Source organism: Pongo abelii, chromosome 5 (genome assembly GCF_028885655.2).
Source record: "Pongo abelii isolate AG06213 chromosome 5, NHGRI_mPonAbe1-v2.0_pri, whole genome shotgun sequence".
NCBI classification, from domain to species: domain Eukaryota; kingdom Metazoa; phylum Chordata; class Mammalia; order Primates; family Hominidae; genus Pongo; species Pongo abelii.
In genome coordinates this window covers 154,765,298-154,792,728 of record NC_071990.2, presented here as the reverse complement: position 1 = coordinate 154,792,728, position 27,431 = coordinate 154,765,298, and the positions used below count along the sequence as shown (strand labels likewise).

At 41.1% G+C, this 27,431-nt stretch overlaps 1 protein-coding gene across 2 annotated transcripts in view; it reads left to right on the top strand.

Moving 5' to 3' along the window:
• Window positions 1-1,081: 1,081 nt before the first annotated feature.
• The window catches only part of RGS17 (regulator of G protein signaling 17), a 130,657-nt gene continuing 104,307 nt past the window's right edge, over window positions 1,082-27,431 (top strand). Inside the window, exons 1-2 of one of the 2 annotated variants that reach the window (XM_009242383.4) lie at window positions 1,422-6,642; window positions 7,162-7,284. The gene's annotated coding sequence lies outside the window, so the exon portion shown is untranslated. Of the gene's footprint in view, window positions 1,241-1,421; window positions 6,643-7,161; window positions 7,285-27,431 lie in introns of those variants that run through there. The other variant, XM_002817501.5, reaches the window with a different exon arrangement.

Genomic DNA, 27,431 nt, shown 5'->3' with positions numbered 1-27,431 from the left:
TGAGTGTATGAGGGTGGAGGCACAGGAGAGTTCAATAGGCTGAAATAACACAACGCTTGCTTACATGAACACACAAGCAAGGGGAACTCACGCAGATTTACAAGTAATCTGTTTTAATTAGGTGTAAGAAAAAAAGCCCATTCACTCCTGCAGGAACTCCCTCCTCTTCCTACAGATGTGGTATCTGAAGAGCAAAACACTGCTTCTCCACTTCCTCCGCACAAACACTTCAGTCTACTCATTGGAGATGCAATCTAGCGCTCGGGTTGCATTAAGTATCCCAAGCTCCTTCCCTACCAAGCTGGGCTCCACTTGGGCACAGAACGATTATCAGACCTGGTAACTACCAAGCTGTCCCCTAAGGATGCTCTAGGCCCCAAGCATCAGCACCTCCGTTAATAATTCACCACTCTTGCCTTGTCATCGGCTTTTCTCACTCAAAACTCTGCTCCAGCGAGTGGTCCGGGCGCCTGAGGCAGCTGGCATGGGCTAGGCCAGAGAGCACCTGCACTGATTCTCAGGAGAAAAGGTCCTCTTTCTGGGTGAGGAAGTCAATAAAGTAAACGACGCTTCACAAAGTCCTTCGGGAAGCAAAACTTGCTTAACTTCACACTTCCTTGAACCCCCACGCAGGGAATGCTTCCTCCGGGACCCGGGGCAGGCAGACTGCTGTGCCTGGCAGGCCAGCTCCTGGGTGCGAGGCTCTCGCGCAGCCCAGGACAGCAGCGCGCGGGCTGCGGGCGAGTGGAGTTGCAGGGGCCCGGGCGGAGAGCCGCTGTCACCCAGGGAAGCTCTCGGGACTCCGGGGCTCCCGCGAAGCTCCGGACGGGCGTCGCCGAAGCCGAGAGTCCCGGCCGAGCCCCTCCGCACGGTGGGCGCCGCGCCCAGGCTAGCGCGCGAGGTCGGGCGGGGCCTGGGGCCGCCTGGGGAGGGGGCGGGGCCGGGACTCTCGCGGCCGCGCGCAGGGGCTGGGAAGCTGCCCCTCCGGCCGCGCCGGGCGAGGGGCTGCGCCGGCCCGCGAGGCGCATGCGCGCTGTCGAGCGGCTCTCGCTCCCTCCCCGCCCACCGCTCCCTCCTCCCCCTCCCCCTCCTCTGCATCCTCGCAGCTCTCCCTCTCTCCTCGCCCGCTGGGTGCTGAAGTTGGGCGGATGGCAGCAAACCGGCTCCGCTAGAGGACCGAGCCGCCCAGCCCCGCTCCCCCGGACCCATCGGCGCGCTGCCCACACCTCCAGGCGACCGGGTAAGACGCTGCCTCCAAAACGAGTGGTGCTAAGTAAATGACATCAAAATGTCTGCTTTGCACCAATGGATGAATTTTTTTCAAGGTAGGGGGGAGGTGAAGGAAGGAGGGGGCGGAGAGCGCGACCGCCCATGCCCCGGCGGGGGCGGCTGCGCGGCACTGGGGTCTCAGCTGTGGCCGCGGCGCCCTGAGCGGGAGCGGGGGCCGCCCCACGGGTCCGGGAAGTTGAATCCCGCGTCGCTGCTTGGACGCGGTCCGCTCGCCGCTCTCAGCTGCTGCGGGGAACCGGGCGAGTGTCCTGCCCGCCGGGGAACGCTCGGCCGGGTCCCAGAGTTCCCGCGGAGAGCTGGGCGCCTGCTAGGGGCGGCCGGGAGGGCCGGGCCGGGGGCGCGGGAGACCCCGCGGGGGCGCGAGGTGCTGCGGGTTTTGTGCGGTTGGCTGGGAACGAGGAGAATGTGCCATCAACAGTGTCCAATCGACTGATCACCTCGGGTGCTGTGTTTCCTCCCTTATCTCTCTTTACCTTTGGGAAAATGCACTGCTCAGGTGGGGAAGGTGTTCGCAGAAGAGGTTGCGAAAATGAATCCTTTGACCAGCAGTAAAATAGCAGGGGTGTGTGTGTGTGTGTGTGTGTGTGTGTGTGTATGTATGGGGGGTGGGGGGTCTCTTTTGTTCCTTCCCCTCCCCTTAGTCAAAGGAAAGGGAGTCCTGGCGTGTACGGCGCGGGGTGGATTCCACAGCCACCGAGGGGGCGAGGACGAGGAACGCCCACCAACCGCGAGTCGCTGCCCGGGTGGGCGCATCGGAGCCTCCTTTGCTGTAGGTGATGATGGTCTTTCCGTGATCGATGGAATCATAGTTTAATCTCTGCCTCCCCGCCAGCCTCCCTGCTGTCCCTTATCGAGTGCTGCGGCAGAGGCTGGGTGCAGACACGGCCGCTTTCTCCTCTTCTCTCTGCCTCCCTGTCTCCCTGAATAAAAGCCGGAGGACTAGAGGATGGCGGAGGGACAGAGCTGGACTCGGAAGCCGCGGGTGGGAGCTGCTCCTCGCGAGCCGGAGGCTGATGGCACCTTGTCGCGGGCAGCCCGCGCCAGCCTCGGGAGTCCCTGGGCTCCGGGAGAGCGAGCCGGGGTCGCCTGGCCACAAAGATGCCCGCGCGCCCGCCCTGCGTACGGGACCCGCCCTGCGCCCTGAGCCCTGAGCCTCGCCCGGAGCCCGGGACGTCGGCTCACGTGGGAGAACCCCTGTCGCCCGGGGACGATTGACCCTGGCTCCTGGCATAACTCTCCTGACCTCCCCTGACCTTTCCATAAATGCTTCTTTCAAAAGAGTCACCGTAAGATTTGTCTGGAGAACTTCACAAGCTTCAGAGTTATTTCTTTCTTTTCTTAAATTGTTTTACGGCGAGATTCTCTCCAGCGTGGGATGGCTTTCACAAATAATAAAGAGAAATCTTAGTTTGGTTCTCATCTAGAATAAGCAGTTCTGAGGCTGGGTGCCATCTGCATTTCCGGCTTTCATACATACTGGTTTTCCGGGTGATGAACCCTTCTGAAAATCATTTAATTGAAGACGTGAGAATTGATTTTTATTAGTTTAGTGGAAAATAATGCTTTCCTCCTTGATTCACAACTGCCAGACGCTGCGTGTACGAAATAATTTGCAAACCGTGAAACATTTAAAGTACATTGTACTTGTTTCCAAAGTCTTCTGTAGTGAGACTATTATCCAAGAAATATACATTATAGCACTCCTATCTAATGAAAGGCTGATTTAATACAAATGAATGAGAAGTTTGACCTCCTCCAGTTGTTACTATTGTTAAGCCATTTCTTCTGTTAACATGAACTAAAACAGTAATTAGCACACTCATGGAAGACTGGATTTATTCACTAGTTTTTATGATCTTTTGAAACCCACACTTAGAGCCACCATAGGAGAGGAGTTCATTTCGTTTTAGGTAACGAGAAAAGAAGTGTTTGTTATTACAAAAAGATTGGGTGGTATTATTTATTAAATAAGATAAATCTCCATGGCAATGACACGTGATCTCAGAGCCACGGGCACTCATCCTTCCTCCTGAAATTAGTCTGAACGACTAAGAAAACCGTCTAATTTACAGAACAAATGACATAAGGTATCTGTTATGCTGATTGATTTTGACCCTTTTTGCTATAGTTCCGCAACTACTCCTTGGCGTTTAGTCCCCACGAAAGAGAATTAACAAGGAGAGTTAATTTACTGTCCTGTTCATTCTAAGGCAAACAGCATTTCCTTCTCAAATAGTATCTCTTTGATTGTAGGGCTCTTCCTCTGAGGTACTTATTTATTTGAATTCATCATGTTTAAGGTCTAAGTTCCTTATCATTCCTATGACCATTTTATACTTTTGCATAATAATAAATAATAATAATAATAAACCTTCCTTAACATTTCCTACCACGAGGGCCACGGTCTTTGAAGAAAAGGAGAAATATATATTCTTACCCGTTTGATCTTATTGTAACAGCCGAGTAAAAGTGAAAATTTAAAATCTGAATTGATCAAAATTCTGGTTGACTTACAGAGTAAAGTCTAAGAAAGAATTTACCTTTTAATCTAAAGCTGTAGAGATAATAGCCTTTGTGTTAGAAGTCCGTTTGCTAAAATACATGGGCTTTCCTGGAAAAGGAAGGTAGGCATGGATGATGAGATACAGTGCTAAGAGGGCTGGGAGTCCATTCAACCACATTTCTGCTGAGAATCCTGTTTCTGATACTCTCCAACTCTGCTTACTTAACACTGAGAATACTACACTAGCAAAGAGGGCAAATCGAAGGACCACTATATACCCAGAGGATGAGAATAATGCTATGCGATGTTAAAAGCATTTTATTTCACCTGGTTGGTATAGTTAGAGTATAAGTGTGAATGCATTGTGGAGGCGTAAAATTATATGACATTTCCAAGGGAGTGTCATGGGTCCTCACAAATATATTTTTATGGAAAACCTTAAAATAATCCTTTGCTATAGGTAGCCAATAGGTAGCCAAGACTTTCAATGTGAGATTGATGGATACTCCCACCTTCCTTCTCTCCCTACCCACACTTATCTCTGAAAAAAAGACACTTTCCTAACTTCCAAAGAAATTCATTTAGACGATCATTCCTGCTATTGTGCCAGCACCTGGCACAGTATGTGGCAAAGGCAGGTGTAAAATAATTTTTCCTAAATTAATAAATTTTGCAGGGTTGACATGGCTTGCAAAAGTCTTCCAAGATAAGAATTGCATTTTTAAAATCAGCACTTATACTGTTTACCAAGTACACTAGTTGGGCTCCTAAAACTCATGTTTATGGGCCTACATCTTTGGAGGAAGCAATTTTCAGAATTGTCGTTCTGGGAATATATATGTGTTTAATACAACATTCATATTACTGATTTGTTTCCCAATTATAAAAGCAATATTTGCTTATCTTAGATCCCCTACAATACAAAATTACCTATAGGCAGATATGGATGTGAAGAGCATGAATTTTGGGTCAAGCTGGCCTTAGCTTGTATTGTGGCTCCTCCCTTTAAAAACTTTATTGCTGTAGGCAAGTTACTAATCTGTCCTGAGCCTCAGTTTCCTCAGACATACAAGAGGGACGAAGGCAGGATGCAAGCATAAATACAATGCAATATATATAAAGTACTGAACATAGTGCTTGGCATGTACTGAGTGCTTATACTTATCTCAATACCTAAAGAACTGCTATTGAAAACACAGCATAGTTTACCACAAGTTTATTTCCTTTATATAAATGTAGCATTGTTTTAAGAATTTGAATCATATTCTAGAACAGGGGTCCCCAACCCCTGGGCTGCAGACGGGTACCAGCGCATGACTTGTTAGGAAGCCAGCAGCACAGCAGGAGGTGAGTGGCTGGTAAGTGAGCATTACCTCCTGAGCTCCTCCTCCTGTCTGATCAGCGGCTGGCGTTAGATTCTCATAGGAGCGTGACCCCTGTTGTGAACTGTGCGTGTGAGGAATTGTGGTTGTGCACTCCTTATGAGAATCTAATGCCTGATGAGCTGATGTGGAACAGTTTCATTCCAAAACTATTCCCCCACCCCTACTGCCATCCGTGGAAAAATTATCTTCCACAAAATGGTCCCTGGTGCCAAAAAGGTTGGGATGGCTGTTTTAGAACTTCATACTTCTAAAAAAAAATTAACATTCCTTTGTTGCTGTTTCTCAAGAAATTAAAATTGATATTTTTAATGTGATTTAGTGACTGCAAAATAGTTCACCTTATGGATGTCTTTATTTAGCCATTCTTTTATCTTTGGATTTTGATCCTTATGCCTAAATTTTGTATGCGTATCTCTATTGCAGTGTCTCCTTTGGGCACGATGCTTAGAACAGCTAGTTCTTGCCAACATAATGCCGTTCTTTAAAAAATCTTTGCTAACTTGATAGGTGAAAATAATATTTTTCAAACTTTTATTTCTTTGGCTACCAATAAGACTGATTACTTTTTGACATACTGATAAGCAGTTTTTGTCTTTGAGGATGGCTCGTTCAAGTCTTTAGACTGTGTTTCCACTGCTGTTCTGGTACATTTTTCTTACTTGTTTGAATGCTAATATTAATTTTTTAAAAGGCAGAAGCAAACAAGGAAAGGAAATACTCAGTGACAAAGGCTCCATGTGGCAAAGACTACAAAGATCACTGTGGCTAAACCAGAAAGGCTGGATCAGCCAGGGTATCGGGATTCATCATATACTGCTACACCCCTGAGTTTTCCAACCTTTACAGTTCTTTTTAGAAGTCCAGAATCAGTAAACAATTTGCTCACAAACACCTTACTATGAGAAGCTTGTGTCTGAAGAGTTCCCAGATAGTCATGGATTGTTTCTGCCAGTTGCCAATGTTATGGAAGAACTTCTGAGTTTTTCTGAGATAAAGGGGTTGAAAGGAAAGATGGGAGTACACGGAGATCCTAGGGACATTCATTATGATTTCTCATCAGAATGAATCAATTAAGCTTAATTATAAAACTTTGTCAGGTTAGAATCATATCTTACTTCAACTTGTAAGCTCTAGGTGAAATAATTTAATGTGTTACCTTAACAAGCTCTGTATCTGTGATGTTTCACATGATTCGGTGGTCTTGTAAGCTCCTGTTTTTGGCTTTTTAAGTTCTATAACTTTTGACAAATTTGGTTTCAAAAGTTTAATTATCTAGCTTGGAAAATCTGTAAATTCCTTAGGTATTAAACTATCTAGAAAGTATAAATGTTTTTGTTTTGTTTTTCTGAGACAGGGTCTCACTCTGTCACCCAGGCTGGAGTGCAGTGGCTCAGTCATGGCTCACTGTAGCCTCAACCTCCCTGGGCTCAGGTGATCTTCCCACCTCAGGAGCTGGGACTACAGGTGTGTACCACGACGCCTAGCTAATTTTTATATTATTTGTAGAGTCGGGGTTTTGCTTGTCTTCAACTCCTGGGCTCAAGCAATCCACCCGCCTCAGCCTCCCAAAGTGCTGGATTACAGGCGTGAGCCACTGCGCCCAGCTGAAAGTGTAAAATTTTATAATCATCAGTGGTACCAGTTTATCAAATACAGTAAAACCTGAGTAATTCAGAATTTATAATGATAGGAGGTCCCTATAGAAGAAGCAATGACCTATGGTGGAAAATAAAATCTATCTCAAATAGAAATGGATTTGAATTTTTACTCTACTATTTATTAGATGTGCAGGCTTTTTCATGAAATTATAGAAGTATTTTATACTTAGTATTCTAGCATGAGTAATAAATATCTAAAATAGCTGAATTTCTTAAGCTTTGTATGTGAGATTTTTAAAAATTCCCTGTCAGTAAATATAATTCTATTGTAATCAATGATTGTGGTTCACAAAGCAAATATTTACCTCCTTATCTTGGGTCACAGGCTTTTCACAGTACAGTACTGCTGATTGGCTGTTGAAATACACAGGTTATAATTCAAGAGTCATGGCATTACAGTAAAACAGACACAACCTGGGGGAAATTATGACATAAATGGAAGGAGCAGGTGAGTGTTTATTTCATTTGAAAAATTATCTTGAATCTTCCCAATAATATAGTGAGTTAAATCCAGTGAAATCTCTTGCGAAAGTTGTTACTTTCTCTATTTTCCAGTCTCTATGAAAGGTGGGAGCCTGTTTTTTTGGTGTATTTATGATAAGTCATGTAATCTACAGATTTTATGAGTCAATTTTGGCTCTTGGTAGACCACCCTATGTCCATGTCCTATTACCCTAAACTCTCCTATTTTTTCAGGATTTAATTAATCAAACTCAACAAATATTTGAAAGTTTGCTATTTGAAACACAGCAATCCATATGATTTAATTCATATGAGGTAAAAAAGCTTATGGAAAATTGCACTTAAAAGAAGGAGACTTTAAAAGCAGAGAATGTAATTTGGTGGAAAGAGCCCAGGTTTTAGATTCGAATAACCAGGGATTTAGCCTTCATGTCTTTGAGCCTTAGTATCATTATCTGTAAAACTGAAGACAATTTAAAAATGTTAAAGGATTAAAAGAAATTATGTCTATAAAATCCTTCATATATTGGTACTCAGTATGAAAGTGTTAGGTATTGTACTAGACTTAATAAATCAAAATAGATGCAAGAAACATCATGTAAACAATAAGTGCTTGAAGGGGTTTTAATTTCGTGCCAGTATTTGTCTTAACTAATTGGTCCTTATTAATGTTTAGGTTGTTCTCCATGTGTTTCCTGTGTTATCCTTTCCTGACTAGTTTGTTTCACCAACCTGCTTATAAACATATTTGAGCACCTACTATGTGTTAGGCTCTGTGATATTTTTGGATACAAATATTAATTAAACGTGGCCCGCTTCCACAAGGAGTTCACATATAAGCTTCTTCAACTTATTTTTCTTTTATCTGGTGAGTACTGGTCATTCTAAGCTTTGAAGTCATAGCTAAATACAACATGGCAGTAATAGGCATGATTTCCTTAGGGTTTAGCAATAGACCATTTGATCTCAAAATTTAGGAGCCTCTACCACTAATGTTCAAGCAAGCTGCTAAGCAGAGACTCAGATACAAGGGGAAGAAAAGCAGGAAGTGGCTCTGTTGGTGGATGATTTAACAACCTCCACCATAATATCAAAACAACAACAGACTGGAGGCTTAACCCTCTTTGTGAACCGACCTCAACACCCAATTCCTTCTCATTGAAATAAAGAAAATGTGTACATACATCTGTACTACGCCTTTTCCCCTCTCACTTGTAGGCTACCCTGCGTAATTATTGTAATGTAAGATACTCTAAAATGCTGGTGTAGGGGGCAAACAAAGGGGGAAGGAGAGTGAGATCCCTGCCCTTCTTCAGGGTCCACATTTCCCATGCACTAGCAATATTTTAGAATTTTTTCCTGATACTGCTGCAGTTCCATCTTTGATTACAATCTGTTTATAATATAGTACCTTGACCAAAAACCCAGAATCCTCAGTTTGGATGAGAAATAAATACATTTAATTTTGAGAAAGAAAACCATCTTCAATATCAACTTGTTAAAATCACTAGGGCAATTTCTAAATCTAGCAGTTAGATTTGCTCCTATCTGGAAAGATTTTATATGATTTATAAGATCAGAGTGAAGACTTCAAACCCTTTCTAGAAATATGTGATGAATATACAGTTAATATATCTAAGTATGGGAATGAAGGACATTGACATTAGGAATGAATAAACTTGAAGGTAAGCTCAGCACTCCTGTCAGCCACTACATTTAACATTCTTGTCATTAAATCTTTGACCGGGCTCTTAATAAGTAAAAATATATGCTAATGTAAGATTTGAACCTATTTCTTTCTCAATTTATTTCTACTCAGCACTACCATACAGTAATTTACCTGTGACCTATGAGTTTAGTACGATCAAAATTCACTAGAGAAAAGCAAAGCAAAATTAGTATCTTTCATTAGGGCACTAAGGCATAGACATGCTATAAAGCAATACAATGACCTATATAATTTACAAACTATTATGATTAACTGAATGCCGTATTGTGAATTGGAGTATTTAATACTCCAATTTACTCCAGTGTACATTGGAGTATTACATACTCCAATTTACTCCAATGTACTCCAATGTAGATTGGAGTAAAAGGCTTCATTGTGAATTGGAATACTAGCATTTTCCCTACCTACTGTTTGGGTGAGGCTGGACATTTGATTTTCCCCATTCTCTCTTAATGATTATTATTGTTATTAGTATTTTTAAATAGATAAATTGAGGAGAAAGGAGTATCTTTGCTTTTCGTACTTCTAATAGTTCATAGAAAAATAGGTGTTTACTCATATTTTATGTAATTTTAGGATATTTACATAATTTTGTTGCCTGAAATTTAAAACATATCAAGAGCTCAGGTGTTCTATCTGCCAGGAAAAAACAAACAAACAAAAAACCCTACTGTCTTATTTTCTTCCGGTAGTCAGGAATAAACTTCCCTGATTGTAATTTCTATGCTAGTTTATGAGTAAATAATATTGGCAATTTTGACTCAAGCTATTGGAGTCCATATTTTCTTCATCTACTCAAGTCCAGTAACTTCAATTTTCACTGATGAAGAAACATTTTAAACTAAATTACTTTTAGTAAATTCAATGTCTAATGACCCACCTATGTTTATATAAATGATGGATTTAGTTGAAAGTTACATTTATTTATCATTTTAAATACTCAAAACCAAGCAATAGAGAAATGCTTCCCACACTGGAATTGTCTCCAAAATGTAATATTTTGAAAAGATGATTTTGTGTGTCAGTATATGCATGTATGTGTGTTTCCCCTTTTATTTATGGGAAACAACTGACATGATGCCTGTGTAATCATAGCCAAATATTCAGGAAGAAAGGATACATACTTGAGAATAGAGGGGGAGGCACAAATGAGATGAGAAGGAGAGTCAAGTAAAAAGCAGGAAGGCTGGGCTCAGAAAACAAGACTATTAGTTAAAAACTCATTATATCTTAAAGTATAATATCATTCAATACGTTATTATGTAACTCTGCTATGTTATGTAACCACTTCCAGTTTTGTGAATTCATGTGACCTAATCTTAAGAAGGTAATTTTTTCCCATTAATTCAGTAATTTCATTGACTGAACATCTGAGTAATGCAAGTGGGGTTTCATAAGGTAGAATTCCATTAAACAAATGTTAATTCCAGGAAGGAAAAAATGTGAAGCACTTTTCTTGACCTAACATAGGTTATGTTAAATAGTTTAAAATTCTCGTAGGTGATACTGAAATTCAGTCACATTGATAAAGAATCTATTCCCAAGTTTTCTTTCTAAATGCGACTATTTTAAGTACATCTTATATAAAATCAATTTTATCTTTGTGATGTAAAGACCTTTATGTCTTGTTTCAAAATACCAGCAATGAATAAATGTGTATGATAAGCTTTTTTTTTTTTAATCGAGCAACAGGACATTGCGATGACTTAATATCTAAAATATTTATTAAGACTTTGGGGGAGTAACAAGTGAGCTTGGAAAAGCTTGTCTGCTCATTGCCACTGAGATTATTTTTAAGAGAATGTGAATTTATGGCTTAGTAGGATCACTGAATGTAGTTACTCAGTGAGGTGGCTGATTGCAACCAAAATCAACTTTGGCACTTGGTGTGCTGGCCTCTGACTGTTAGCCCCAAGAGAGTTCTAGTCTGGTTAGATTTTAGGGAAAAAAAAAGAGGTTATGTTCCTGAAAGTAGAGTTCGGAGGATACAGTCTAAAATGTTATGTTAGAGAGAGGCAAAGGAAAGAGAGAAAAGTCTTTTGGTGCATTGGTAAATACAGCCTGTGTGGATCTGAATTTCCAAGTGTTTGCATTAGATTTCCAAGTTTTCTTCAGTTTCTGCTATTCATCAGTTTTACCTCTTCTGTTTCCTGCCTCCTTTTTCTTAATTAATGTGCTGTGTAATTCAATCCTTACTCTGTACCAAAGAATAGCAAAATTAAAAAAAAAAATAACCAAGTCTGAGGGAGCCTAAAGAATAAAGAGATAAGACCTATATGTAAATTTCTGTTATTATTATATTCTAGGAGAGAACTAAAATGCTGTGAGAACTCAGCAGTGTGAGATTAATTTTAAATGGCTAGACCAGGATCTGGCAAAAGTGTCATAGAGGTTGTGACATTTTCTCAGATTATTGAAAGATAGAATTTTGACAGACAAAGAAAGGTGTCCAGGCTCAAAAACAATGTAAATAAAGATAGATGCAGAATTAGGAAAATTAAAACAATTTTGTGCACAATATGTCAAAAGCGTACAGTACTCGCCGGAAATCACTAGATGATAAGGCTAAAAAAGAAGACATATACTGGCAGCTGTTAATATCAGAGTAAAAAGGTGGAATTTTCCTTTCTAGGCAGAGTGCTCCTGAAGCTCTCTAAGCAGAGGATTACCAGGTGGGAGCTGTGCTGTGGGACAGGCGCTTCATCAGTCCATGCAGGGGGGAGGTCAAGGGAAGTAGGAACACAATTTCAGCTGTCCAGGTGAGAGAAGAAGAGTCCTAAACTGAGTAACAGCAAAGGGCAGGGTCCATGGGAAGATGATGATGTGAGAAAATGTTTGAGTCAGAGCCTTCAAGACTTGGTGAACAAAAAGATCTAGAAGATGTAAGAGGAGCTATAAAGCTGTCAGGGAGCATTTTAGCTTATGAGTCTGGGAAATAAAGATGTCATAAGACATGGACAAGTCAAACTGATGAAGAGGTTAGTGAGGAAATAAATTTTCAGTATGGGGAATAGTTTGACATAGCCATCAGAATTCTCGCAGATGTTTAGCACGCCATTGATTAGAAAGCCTCAGGGGTATTAGTTGATTAAGTAGGAAGTAACAAGTATGATCCTAGGCTATGTCAGTAGAGCCATATAGCGTCCAGAATGAAGTTGGCAATCGTTGTGTTCTATTCTGCATATCCAAGTCACAATTGCAATGTTATTTTGAACTTATTTTTGACACCATGGTTAGAGGTCAAGAATATAGGTGGTGAAATTCACTTACAAAACAAAATAATTTGTGTGAGACATGGTTGGAGGAATTTCTACTTTCTTAACCTGGAAGACAGTGGTTTCCCTGGAAGATATGTGTGTTTCACCATTTGGAGAAAAGCCGTGGGAAAAGATTATACATTCTAAATTGTCCCAATGATATGATGAAAATAATAAAACCACCTTGCAGAGTTGTGGAGAGATAATATGTGCAGTGCCCCTGGAACACATTTCATATTCAATGTGTCTTAGCTCTTATTGTTACCTTAGGAATAGCATTAGAATCAGTGGACACGTATCATAGACTTGTTGCCATCCTATTGGAAATAACCTTTTTTTTTTTTTTTTTTTTTTGAGATGGAGTCTTGCTCTTGTCGCCCAGGCTGGAGCATGATCTAGGCTCACTGCAACCTCCGCCTCCCGGGTTCAAGCAATTCTCCTGCCCCAGCCTCCAGAGTAGCTGGGATTACAGGTGCCCACCACCACACCCAGCTAATTTTTTTTGTATTTTTAGTAGAGACAGGGTTTCACCGCGTTGGTCAGGCTTGTCTCAAACTCCGACCTCAGGCGATCCACCCGCCTCAGCCTCCCAAAGTGCTGGGATTACAGGCATGAGCCACTGCGCCTGGCTTGAAATAACTTTTAAGAGTCATAGCCAGCTGGTTAGGTAAGCAGCCTTGAAAGGTAGCAAGTTTAATGTCACTGAAAAAGTGTAGGGTAGACAAATACTTGGCAGAGATGTCATGGAGGAAATTCAATGACTGGGAGGGTGAATGAACTATAAGACCTCATTCTAACCCTGAGGTCCAGATGGTACCGGAGAATTTGGACTGCAAACCCAAGAGAATGACTAGAGCTAGAAATAAAACTTGAAAGTCTTTTACATCCAGGTAACAATAGTAGAAAAGTGTCAAAGGAAAGACAGCAGAGAGCAGGTGAGCTTACAATAGAATCCTGGAGCATATCTGCATGAATGGCCATGTGGAAAAAGAAGGAAACGAAATATATACACATGCATACATACATGTATACATGCATATATTCATATATGTACACATTCATACATAAGATAGAATAAAAATGTGTTATAAAGAGAATGAAGACACTGTAATATGCCATAAAACTGAGGATGTGGAGATTTTTACCAGTTTTATTCATATGTATAATAATCCTACACCAAAGATTAGAAAAAGTTTAAGAAAGAAGATCAGCTGAGTTATGTCATGTGGCAGAAAGGATGGGTAAGATCAAGACCAGGATGACACATCAGATTTTGCAATGAGGAAGTTACTTGTGATTGTTTAGAAAGCACTTGTGGTTAATGATTTATACATCGTCTATTTCCAAAAAGTTTGGGGCAGCTTAAATAAAAGCACTTTCACACAAGGCAGTAAAAATAAAACAAAATAAAGATAAGAAACCACCAAGAGAAATAAATGGGGGAAATAGTGAATGTACCACAAAACCTGGGTAAGATCGTTATTGTAATAGGAGCACTACCTTTTAGCTATGTGGTTCCTGGCAGCCAAAATAAAAGGATAACAGGAAAGATTACCTATAATTCATTGGTTAATGAAGGAAAACAGATCTTCAGAAGAATTTTTGTTTCCTGGCACTAAATTCTATGAAGAGTATATCCCGTGCATTCTTAGATAAGAGACAGTGACATGTTAGACAATGTGATGAACAGTGGTTCTGCTGAAGATGCAGGTTTGCTTTAAATTGCTGTTTCTTTAAGGCCTTGAAGGTCAAGTGTGCAATATTAAGATGAGGTTGGTAAAAGCCAATAAGGCAGCAATATTTCTTGTGGGCATAGACCAGATGGGCATCTGAATACTCCTGGGTGTGAAAAATCAGCATAAGAGAGCATTAGGGAAGAGGACATCCAAGAGAGGAGATGCAAGGATAGTTCCATGAACATGAGGAGAGACAACACCAAGTGCCCTGCAACCTCCTTTCCTTGGCACTTGCCACTCCCTCTGCCTAACAAGCTGTCCCCCAGTCTTTCTCATTCAAGTTTCCATTCAAATGTCACCACTTCAAAGAGACTCTAAGAACTGTCTTCCTAATGTGGTCCCTTCTTCATCCCTCCTCATATCTCCCACTCTCTAACAATAATCCATTTTATTTAACAGTATTTACTGCTCTGTCAAATTATTGTATTTATTATTAGTCTCCCTCATTCCAGAAACTAGAATGTAACCTAGTACACCAAGCAGTGCCAGTGACTGATATGTTGAAGGAATGAATGTTTTAGGAAAGGGAAAGAACTCAACTCAGTACTGATGTGATAATAAATAGGATGGTACTATTGGGCATGGAGTAAATGCTTCCTAAAATGTTAGCTGAGAAGAAGATGATAATTATGATAAGGACATAATTTTGTCCTGAGAATATCAAGAACATTGGGGTTTGGAGGAAGAGCACATATTCTCTGTATACTTTTCTGTCCTCTCACAAGGTGCAGGAGTACTAATATTAATGGTACTAATATGAATTGATCATGATTATAAGGGGTGGAGCCTAAGTGGGAAGAGTACAAAGAGTCCTATATCATGGCAAACCCCTTTCCCTCTCATATTGGATGAGATTGTTTGATAGTGCCTGATATGGTTAGGCTTTGTGTCCCCACCCAAATTTCATCTTGATTTGTAATTCCCATCATCCCCACGTGTCTAGGGAGAGACCTGGTGGGAGGTAATTTGATCATGGGGGCGGTTTTCCCCATGCTGTTTTCATGATAGTGAATGAGGTCTCACAAGATCTAATGGTTTTATAAGAGACTTTTCCCCTTTCACTCTCATTCTTCTGTCTCCTGCCGCCATGTGAGAAAGTCCAAGCTTGCTTGCCCTTCACCTTCCGCCATGATTGTAAGTTTCTTGAGGCCTCCCCAGCCATGTAGAACTGTGAGTCAATTAAATCCCTTTCCTTTATAAATTACCCAGTCTCGGGTATTTATATTTTTTTCTTTTTTTAAATTATTATACTTTAAGTTCTGGGATACATGTGCAGAACGTGCAGGTTTGTTACATAGATATACACGTGCCATGGTGGTTTGTGGCACCCATCAACCCATTATCTACATTAGGTATTTCTCCTAATGCTATCCCTCCCCTAGTCCCCCACCTCCTGACAGGCCTTGGTGTGTGATGTTCCACTTCCTGTGTCCATGTGTTCTCATTGTTCACCTCCCACTTATGAGTGAGAACATGTGGTGTTTGGTTTTCTGTTCCTGTGTTAGTTTGCTGAGAATGATGGTTTCTAGCTTCATCCATGTCCCTGCAAAGGACATGAACTCATCCTTTTTTATGGTGGCTTAGTATTCAATGGTGTATATGTGCCACATTTTCTTTATCCAGTCTGCCATTCATGGGCATTTGGGTTGGTTCCAAGTCTTTGCTATTGTGGAAAGTGCTGCAGTAAACATACATGTGCATATGTCTTTATAGTAAAATGATTTATACTCCTTTCGGTATATACCCAGTAATGGGATTGCTGTGTCAAATGGTATTTCTGGTCCTAGTTCCTTGAGGAATTGGCCACACTGTCTTCCACAATGGTTGAACTAATTTACACCCCCACCAACAGTGTAAAAGCGTTCCTATTTCTCCACATCCTCTCCAGCATCTGTTGTTTCCTGACTTTTTAATGATCACCATTCTAACTGGTGTGAAATGGTATCTCCTTGTGGTTTTGATTTGCATTTCTCTAATGACCAGTGATGATGAGCTTTTTTTCATGTGTTTGTTGGCTGCGTAAATGTCTTCTTTTGAGAAGTGTCTGTTCATATCCTTCACCCACTTTTTGATGGGGTTGTTTGCTTTTTTCTTGTAAATTTGTTTAAGTTCCTTGTAGATTCTGGATATTAGCCCTTTGTCAGACAGACAGATTGTAAACATTTTCCCGCATTCTGTAGGTTGCCTGTTCACTCTGATGATAGTTTTTTTTGCTGTGCAGAAGCTGTTTAGTTTAATTAGATCCCATTTGTCAATTTTGGCTTTCATTGCCATTGCTTTTGGTGTTTTACTCATGAAGTTTTTGCCCATGCCTATGTCCTGAATGGTATTGCCTAGGTTTTCTTCTAGGGTTTCTACAGATTTAGGTTTTATGTTTAAGTCTTTAATCTATCTTTGGTTAATTTTTGTATAAGGTATAAGGAAGGTGTCCAGTTTCAGTTTTCTGCATATGGCTAGCCAGTTTTCCCAACACCATTTATTAAACAGGGAATCCTTTCCCCATTGCTTGTTTTTCTCAGGTTTGTCAAAGATCAGATGGTTGTAGATGTGGCGTTATTTCTGAGGCCTCTGTTCTGTTCCATTGCTCTATATATCTGTTTTGGTAGCAGTACAATGCTGTTTTTGTTACTGTAGCCTTGTAGTATAGTTTGAAGACAGGTAGTATGATGCCTCCAGCTTTGTTCTTTTTGCTTAGGATTGTCTTGGCTATACGGGCTCTTTTTTGGTCCCATATGAAATTTAAAGTAGTTTTTCCTAATTCTGTGAAGAAAGTCAATGGTAGCTTGATGGGGATAGCATTGAATCTATAAACTACTTTGGGCAGTATGGCTGTTTTCACAATATTGATTTTTCCTATCCATGAGCATGGAATGTTTTACCATTTGTTTGTGTCCTCTCTTATTTCCTTGAGCAGTGGTTTGTAGTTCTCCTTGAAGAGGTCCTTCACATCCCTTGTAAGTTGCATTCCTAGTTATTTTATTCTCCTTGTAGCAATTGTGAATGGGAGTACACTCATGATTTGGCTTTCTGTTTGTCTATTATTGGTATATAGGAATGCTTGTGATTTTTGCACATTGATTTTGTATCCTGAGACTTTGCTGAAGTTGTTTATCAGCTTAAGGAGATATTGGGCTGAGATGATGGGGTTTTCTAAATATACAATCACGTTATCTGCAAACAGAGACAATTTGACTTCCTCTCTCCCTATATAAATATCCTTTATTTTTTTTCTCTTGCCTGGTTGCCCTGGCCAGAACTTCCAATTCTATGTTGAATAGGAGTGGTGAGAGAGGGCATCCTTGTCTTGTGCCAGTTTTCAAAGGGAATGCTTCCAGCTTTTGCCCATTCAGTATGATATTGGCTGTAGGTTTGTCATAAACAGCTCTTATTATTTTGAGATACATTCCATCAATACCTAGTTAATTGAGAGTTTTTAGCATGAAGGGGTGTTGAATTTTATTGAAGGCCTTTTCTGCATCAATTGAGATATTCATGTGTTTTTTGTCATTGGTTCTGTTTACGTGATAGATTACATTTATTGATTTCCATATGTTGAACTAGCCTTGCATCCCAGGGATGAAGCTGTCTTGATCATGGTGGATAAGCTTGTTGATGTGCTGCTGGATTCAGTTTGCCAGTATCTTATTGAGGATTTTCGCATCGATGTTCATCAGGGATATTGGCCTGAAATTTTCTTTATGTTGTGTCTCTGCCAGGTTTTGGTATCAGGATGATGCCAGCCTCATAGAATGAGTTAGGGAAGATTCCCTCTTTTTCTATGGTTTGGAATAGTTTTGGAAGGAATGATACCAGCTCGTCTTTGTATCTCTGGTAGCATTCAGCTGTGAATCCATCTGGTCCTGGGCTTTTCTTGGTTGGTAGGCTATTAATTACTGCCTCAATTTCAGAACTTATTATTGGTCTATTCTGGGATGAGACTTCTGTCTGGTTTAGTCTTGGGAGGGTATATGTGTCCAGGAATTTATCCATTTCTTCTACGTTTTCTAGCTTATTTGTGTAGAGGTGTTTATAGTATTCTCTGATGTAGTTTGTATTTCTGTGGGATCAGTGGTGATATCCCCTTAATCATTTTGTATTGTGTCTATTTGATTCTTCCCTCTCTCCTTCTTGATTAATCTGGCTAGCAGTCTATTTTGCTAATCTTTTTAAAAAACCGGTTCCTGGATTCATTGATTTTTTTGAAGGGGTTTTCATGTCTCTCTCTCCTTCAGTTTTGCTCTGATCTTAGTTCTTTCTTATCTTTTGCTAGCTTTTGAATTTGTTTGCTCTTTCTTCTCTAGTTATTTTTATTATAATGTTAGGGTTTTGATTTTAGATCTTTCCTGCTTTCTCTTGTGGGCATTTTAGTGCTATAAATTTCCCTCTAAACACTGCTTTACCCGTGTCTCAGAGATTCTGGTACTTTCTGTCTTTGTTCTCACTGATTTCAAAGAACTTATTTATTTCTGCCTTAATTTTATTATTTACCCAGTAGTCATTCAGGAGCAGGTTGTTCAGTTTCCATGTAGTTGAGTGGTTTGGAGTGAGTTTCTTAATCCTGAGTTCTAATTTGATTGGACTGTGGTCTAGAGACTGTTTGTTATGATTTCCATTCTTTTGCATTTGCTGAGGAGTGTTTTACTTCCAATTATGTGGTCAATTTTAGAATAAATGCAATGTGGTGCTGAGAAGAATATATATTCTGTTGATTTGAGGTGGAGAGTTCTGTAGATGTCTATTAGGTCCTCTTGATCCAGAGCTGAGTTCAAGTCCTGAATATCCTTGTTAATTTTCTGTTTTGTTGATCTGTCTAATATTGACAGTGGGGTGTTAAAGTCTCCCACTATTATTGTGTGGGAGTATAAGTCCCTAATAGGCCTCTAATAACTTACTTTATCAATCTGGGTGCTCCTGTATTGGGTGCATATATATTTAGGATAGTTAGCTCTTCTTGCTGCATTGATCCCTTTACCATTATGTAATGCCCTTCTTTGTCTTTTTTGATCTTTGTTGGTTTAAAGTCTGTTTTATCAGAGACTAGGATGGCCACCCCTGCTCTTTTTTTTCTTTCCCTTTGCTTGGTAAATATTCTTCCATTCCTTTATTTTCAGCTTATGTGTGTCTTTGCACATGAGATGGGTCTCCTGGATACAGCACACTGTTGGGTCTTGACTCTTCATCCAATTTACCAGTCTGTGTCTTCTAATTGGAGCATTTAGCCCATTTACATTTAAGATTAATATTGATATATGTGAATTTGATTCTGTCATTATGATACTAGCTGGTTATTTTGCCCATTAGTTGATACAGTTTCTTCATAGTGTTGATGGGCTTTACAATTTGGTATGTTTTGCAGTGGCTGGTACTGGTTTTTCCTTTCCATATTTAGTGCTTCCTTCAGGGGCTCTTGTAAGGCAGGTCTGGTGGTGACAAAATCTCTCAGCATTTGCTTGTCTGTAAAGGATTTCATTTCTCCTTTGCTTATGAAGCTTAGCTTTGCTGGATATGAAATTCTGGGTTGAAAATTGCTTTATTTAAGAATGTTGAATATTGGCACTCACTCTCTTCTGGCTTGTAGGGTTTCTGCAGAGACATCCGCTGTTAGTCTGATGGGCTTCCCTTTGTGGGTAACCTGACCTTTTTCTCTGGCTGCCCTTAACATTTTTTCCTTCATTTCAACCTTGGTGAATCTGACGATCAGGTGTCTTGGGGTTGCTCTTCTCGAGGAGTATCTTTGTGGTGTTCTCTGTATTTCCTGAATTGGAATGTTGGCTTGTCTTGATAGGTTGGGGAAGTTCTCCTGGATAATATCCTGAACGGTGTTTTCCAACTTGGTTCTATTCTCCCCGTCGCTTTCAGGTACACCAATCAAACGTAGATTTGGTCTTTTCCATAGTCCCATATTTCTTGGAGGCTTTGTTCATTCCTTTTCATTCTTTTTTCTCTAATCTTGTCTTCAGGTTTTATTTCATTAAATTGATCTTCAATCTCTTATATCCTTTCTTTGCTTGATCAATATGGCTATTGATGCTTGTGTATGCTTCACAATGTTCTCATGTTGTTTTTCAGTGCCATCAGGTCACTTACGTTCTTCTCTAAACTGGTTATTCTAGTTAGCAATTCCTCTAACCTTTTTTCAAGGTTCTTACATTGGGTTAGAACATGCTTCTTTAGCTCAGAGGAGTTTGTTATTACCCACCTTCTGAAGCCTACTTCTGTCAATTCTTCAAACTCATTCTCCATCTGGTTTTGTTCCCTTGCTGGTGAGGAGTTGTGATCCTTTGGAGGAGAAGAGGCTTTCTGGTTTTTGGAATTTTCAGCCTTTTTGCGCTGGCTTTTCCTCATCTTTATGGATTTATCTACCTTTGGTCTTTGATGTTGGTGACCTTCGGATGGGGTTTGTGTGGATGTCCTTTTTGTTGATGTTGATGCTATTCCTTTCTGTTTGCTAGTTTTGCTTCTAGCAGTCAGGCCCCCCTGCTGCAGGTATGCTGGAGTTTACTGGAGGTCCACTCCAGACCCTGTTTGCCTGGGTATCACTAGTGGAGGCTGCAGAACAGCAAAGATTGCTGCCTGTTCCTTCCTCTGGAAGCTTTGTCCCAGAGGGGCACCCACCAGATGCCAGCCAGAGCTCTCCTGTATGAGGTGTCTGTCGACCCCTGCTGGGAGGGGTCTCCCAGTCAGGAGGCATGGGGGTCAGGGACCCACTTGAGGAGGCAGTCTGTCCCTTAGCAGAGCTCAAGTGCTGTGCTGGAAGATCCACTGCTCTCTTCAGAGCCGGCAGGCAGGAACATTTAAATCTGCTGAAGCTGCACCCACAGCCGCCCCTTCCCCCAGGTGCTCTGTCCCAGGGACATGGGAGCTTTATCTATAAGCCCCTGACTGGGGCTGCTGCCTTTCTTTCAGAGATGCCCTGCCCAGAGTGGAGGAATCTAGAGAGGCAGTCTGGCTACAGTGGCCTTGCAGAGCTGTGGTGGGGTCAGTCCAGTTTAAACTTCCTGGCGGCTTTGTTTACACTGTGAGGGGAAAACTGCCTACTCAAGCCTCAGCAATGGCAGACGCCCCTCTCCCCACCAAGCTCGAGCATCCCAGGTCAAGTTCAGACTGCTGTGCTGGCAGCAAGAATTTCAAGCCAGTGGAGCTTAGCTTGCTGGGCTCTGTGGGGGTGGGATCCGCTGAGCTAGACCACTTGGCTCCCTGGCTTCAGCCCCCTTTCCAGGGGAGTGAACAGTTCTGTCTCACTGGCATTCCAGGCACCACTGGGGTATGAAAAAAAAACTCCTGCAGCTAGCTTGGTGTCTGCCCAAATGGTTGCCCAGTTTTGTGCTTGAAACCCAGGGCCCTGGTGGTGTAGGCACCTGAGGGAATCTCCTGGTCTGTGGGTTGCGAAGACTGTGGGAAAAGTGTAGTACCTGGGCCGGAGTGCACCATTACTCACAGTACATTTCCTCATGGTTTCCCTTGGCTAGGGGAGGGAGTTCCCCAACCCCTTGCACTTCCCTGGTGAGACAACGCCCTATCCTGCTTCGGCTCGCCCTCTATGGGCTGCAGCCACTGTCTAAGCAGTCCCAATGAGATGAGCTGGGTACCTCAGTTGGAAATGCAGAAATCACCTGCCTTCTGCGTTGATCTCACTGTTACCTGCAGACTGGAGCTGTTCCTATTTGGCCATCTTGCCAGCCACCAGGTATTTCTTTATAGCAGTGTGAAAACAGACTAATATAGTGCCCATTTAAACTTTGGAGACTATCTGTGCGATTATTGCATTAATAATGTCGCAAGGTTTTTTCTAAAAGTCATTAGTCAATGCATCCTTTTATGACCCTTCCTGGTAGCTAACAACAAAACCCTTATTATATTGAAGTCTTTGTGTGTGTGTGTGTGTGTGTGTGTGTGTGTGTGTGTGTGTGTTGGCAGTAAAGAGTCCATCAAAATTGCCTAAAATATAAAGCAACTTGCTGACATACAAATGTAAAAGCAGAGGTGCTGGTAGAGAGAAGCTCATCAGAATTGAAGAGGAAACTAGAACCAGGAAAGGAAAGACTGGAGATAGACTAGGAAGTGAGCCAAACATCTCTTTGAATGTGGACTGGTTGTTTAAAAGAACTATGGAGAGGAGAAGAGTAACTAGAGGAAACTTAACAACAGCCTGAGGTGGGTAGTAGAACCAAACAAAACTCTCTGGACACTGATTTTGGGTTTATGGAGCTTCTTGGCTGTGAAAAGCAAAATTATCAATGGAGAAGGGTCAGGAAAAATACCATGGTATTTCCTAGAATATCAATTTTATTCATTCTTGAGAAATTTAAAATGTTTCCATATCAAAGTAAAAACAAATATTAGGAAACAGTATATCATTTTTATGGATTCATTTGTTTATCTATTTGTATGTTTTTTAGGTTAGACCTCATGTTTGGAAGAAATTTTGATTATTCAGGCACCATGCTGGGCTTTGCCTCAGGGCTCCAGGGGGCAAGTTTGCAGTTTAGAGATAGTGGAATTTCCCAAAGGTTCTGGACAAGCAAAAGGTTTTAGACTCATATAGAATGATAAGTTTAAATGGCACCCTGACACTCTCTGTGTCCATGGGTCCTTTTTTTCCTCATCTCCTTATCTCTAATATTTTAACTCCTAACTAGAAGAAAGATGTTGTGAGACAAATGTTACAAATTGGTTTTTTTCTAATGGCTTTACTTGAAGCATCTGAAATGACAAAAAGTATTTACAGCTTTGCAAAGGACAGGTTAAAATACAATCTAATTTTCCTTCCATGCTGAAAGAGGAGGTTTGATCATGATATTATCTGTATTACTTAGTCCATTAACCAAATGTGTGGCTGCTAAAACAAACACACAAGTAAGCAAAGACTTTCCTGACTATAATTTGTTAGATTTTTCCACAAGAGGATGTCCAATCTAGTGAATGTTGCCTGTGTGTAATTGACCAGGTAAGAAGATACTCTTAAAAAATGGAAATGAACATTTAAAGGAAAAATAATTGCCTCATAAACTCATTGGGAAAGTACCCTTTGGAATGCAAATGTGAAATAAGGTAGATTTTAATATACACTCATCTCTTATTTGAAGGCAGAACAGTGAACTGTCATTCAAAAGAAGGGGATAAACAGGAAATTGAAGTTGAAATAATAAAAATGAAAAAAATGGCGTTTAGCTGCAAATTTTTCAAACCATGGAGTAAGAAACTACGTTTACTTCCTGTTTTGTTTTATTGTTTATTTGCTTGTTTCTAATGTTTGATTGCATTTGGCTTTTATAGAAATAGTCTGGGAAAGAGGAGTAAGTGATTTTGATTTAAAAAAATGCTTATTGAGCACCCACTATGTGCTAGCACTGTTCTGAGAGATGCAGACTGACTAGGGAACAAAACAGACGAAAATGCCTGCCCCCATGAGATGGCTATACTTGGTCTTTGAGGTTTTTTTTATTGGCTCATAGAGCTCCATTTGGACTCCTTTGTAGAGCAAGGCTATAAAGATTGATCTGTCTGTCTACACACAAACACACACATGCACACTCTTTCATTCATACATTAATTAGGTACAAATATATAAGGCTAAGTGAAGGGGTACCAGAGGCATAGTGGCTGTATCGGATTGGAATGTAGGGGAATTTTCTACATCTTAATTGTTTTAAAAACTGACATCAGTCTGTTTCAAACCAATATGTTGTACTACTACAAATGTATTAATTGCAGTATAGAAATATTGGAATGAGAGGTCAGAAGAAGGAGATTCCACTCTCTTGCCTTCTCTCATTCAAGGAAATACATGGCTCATAGCATCTGAAGTTCTGTGCACAAGGGGGAGAAGTGAGCTCATTTTTTCTCAGGCTGGAAATCTGACTTCCCTCCAGGAATTTCCCAGGAATGAATGCCTGTTTCATCTTCATCCCTGTGCCATTTCTGCCATTTGCCTGCCAAACTTGTTTCCTAGTGCTCTGAGGTACATTTCTGAGAATTTAGAACATAATTAACTGAAGCAGAAGAATTTTGAGGTACACCAGAAAATTTAGATCACATTTAATGGAGATAGAAAACCTAAAGGAATATGTTCCTCAGATGCATATTAGGTGATAAGATGGAATGCAGCAATTTTATTTTGTCTAAACTTTTGGGAAAATTATGTACGGAGGCTGTATAATGTGCTCAGCCAGAATGGGAATGAAATGAATGAAGAGCAGAAGCAGCCTCAAATAACAAAAAAGGAGGTGGCACTTTTTGGGGGACGGGAGAGGATGGATATTTTGGAGATTGCCCCATAACTGACATGAACTCAGGGTTTCCAGTCATATCATAGGAGAAGCACTATTTCCTGAAAGCACTCATTTGCAGCAATCTGAGCTCCCCTTTTACCTGTGATTTTTTTAAATGACATATACACAATAACGGATGGTTTTGTTTTCAAGAAGGGCACTAAAGCAAGAAATGAGAAATTATCAAGAGCTGTTAGGGATTTGATTGCTGCTAAGGGGAAATGAAAGAAAAGAATCTGAATGTATTCCAGGAAAATATGTAATGATAGCTAATGCACCAGTTGGTGTTTTATTTGTTTTGAAATGATAGATGTGGAGAAGACATAGCAAGTACTCCACCAACACTTGCAACTATTAAGGTGAAACAGAGCAAGTGATATTTCTACAGCTGAGACTTTTAAATATTAATTTTTTTAAGTTGTGTGTTTGGGTGGAGTTAAAATTTCATTACCATAGTCCCCAATATAATAAATAATATAATATAGGCTTCAAGAAGTTGATTTTGTACTTGAATTTTTTTTTTTTACAAACAGCATAAAACATTCATTACAGAATTTATTTGGTTTAACTTATAAAAACAGCTAAAGGCTCCCAGATGAAATAAAATATTTAAATAAAGTATTGTTAAATTTGTATCAAACTTGTTTTTGACATTTCAGACATAACTACAATATTAGGTGTTTGGAGAGAACATGGTGCCAGTGATTATGAATACCAAACTACTTTTTTTTTGAGACGAAGTTTCGCTGTTATTGCCCAGGCTGGAGTGCAATGGCGCAATCTCGTCTCACTGCAAGCTCCACCTCCCGGGTTCAAGTGATTCTCCTGCCTCAGCCTCCCGAGTAGCTGGGATTACAGGCACCCACGACCATGCCCGGCTAATTTTTGTATATTTAGTAGAGACGGGGTTTCACCATGTTGACCAGGCTGGTCTTGAACTTCTGACCTCAGGTGATCAACCCTTTTCGGCCTCCCAAAGTGCTGGGATTATAGGTGTGAGTCGCCACGCCCGGTTTATGAATACCAAACTACTAAAATATTATTTTAATCCAGAGATGACATCAAGAGAAATGAGTTCTAGCTCTGGCTGTAGAACTCTGTGAATCCTAGTATGACAGAGAATTATACATATGGCCGGGCACAGTGGCTGACGCCTATAATCCCAGCACTTTGGGAGGCCGAGGCGGGCAGATCACCTGAGGTCAGGAGTTCAAGACCAGCCTGGCTAACATGGTGAAACCGCATTTCTACTAAAAATACAAAAAATTAGCTGGGTGTGCCTGTATTCTCAGCTACTCAGGAGGCTGAGGCAGGAGGATTGCTTGAAATCGGGAGGTGGAGGTTGTAATGAGCTGAAATCGTGCCATTGCACTCCAGCTTGGGCAACAAGAGGGAAACTCCATGTCTATATATATATATATATATAAAATCACTATGAAGTAATGTCATCAGCACGTTTATGATGGCTACCATTACTCTCCAGGATTGTTGATCAACAGGGGACCCAGTTGCCTTACAAAACAGTGATCTTAGTGAATTCTCCCTTCCTGAAAAAAAAAAGTCCTGAATGTAAACCCCAAACCATTCAAAGGCCAGCCTCTTCATCCCTTTTCTTCTACCCTCTCCTGCTTGCAAAATCCCATATACTTACCCCTAGAAAATGGTTTCTCTTTTGCCACTTCTGTGTGCCTTTGCTCAGCTGTTTCCCGCCTGAAATGCTGTGCATGCTTCCCTTCACTTTTCTAAGTCCCGACCATCCTTTAAGGTCTAAGGTAAAGTCCTAAGGCCTTTATGATTCCTTGCCTGTCCACCTCATAGTGGCGTCCGCCTCCATTGAAACTGCCTGCATCAGAATGAGACATGTGCATTCCTGTCTTCTCTATGAGTAACCCCTTTCCTTCTCATACTCTTACCAAAGGGTGGCTTCTACACAGTCCCCAGGAGTCGACCTTGACCCCCTTCTCAGTCACACCCATATGTAAACTGTCCATAACCAGGGCTCAGGCTACCTCTTCAGGACTCCTTACCTCTGTTCTGTTTCTCTGTTTCTGCTCTCCCAGTTCCCATCATCCTCTTGCCTGGACTGTTGTGGCAGCCTCCCTGCCTCCACTGTCATTTCGCTCCACTTCTCTTCCATGCAGGTGCCGAAGTGTTCACATGAGACTCCTGATGCCACACTACAGTCTGAAAGCATTCAGTGCCTCCCCATTACCTACAGAATGAAATCTAGAGACTTTTGCATGGCTCCTCCCCTGATTCCTTCTGCTTGTCTGTCCTTGGTTGCCACCACCTCTCAGACACCTTATGCCTCAGCCACATTGATGAATGAATGAATCTTTAAAAAGTAAGCCATGCTATTTAGGCCTCCTTGTTTTTGTGCATGCTGTCACCTCTGGATGAGATGTTTTACCTGCCTTCATCCACTTGGAAGACTTCACCTTACATACTGCTGTCAGACCTCACCTCAAGTATTTTTTTAAATTAAACTGTCTCTGGCTACTCCTGGCATGATCATAATTCTGAGCTTGCCTCTCCAGCAGCGAACACTTGGTATAGACCTTCCTGATTTCACAGCTAAGTTATAAGCTCATTGTGAGTGGCAACTAAATCATCTTTTTATTTTTTATTTTATTTATTTTTGTTAGTAGGCTGAACCCGGGGTGGCAGCAGGATGCGGTGGGCACTTCTAAATGCCCAGCACAGATAATAGGTCTTTAATAAATATTTATTTGTTAGCTGTCCATGGAGCTGTCAACCCTCTCTAGAATAAGCCACATTTTATAGCACAGCAACAAGGTAGACAGAACAACAACTACATGCCAGGTAGCCTGAGATTAAATTGGACCATGAAGTAGACATATTTGGGATGCCTAGGACAGTTTTTGAACCTGACTGGGTTCTAAATTCCATGAGGCTGCTGTCCCTAAGGTCATCATTTTGTTCTGTGTAAATCCTAAAGTCCTTACATTGGCCCTCAAAGCCCAGTGTGATCTGTCTAGCCACCCCCATGCCTTTGGTACTGATCACCTTCCACTGCACTGGAGTGCAGTGGCGTGATCTCTGCTCACTGCAAGCACCTTCCTTAGCCACTATTTAAAATATAAATTCCCCCATCCTCCCTCCAACCTGTTTCTCTCTAT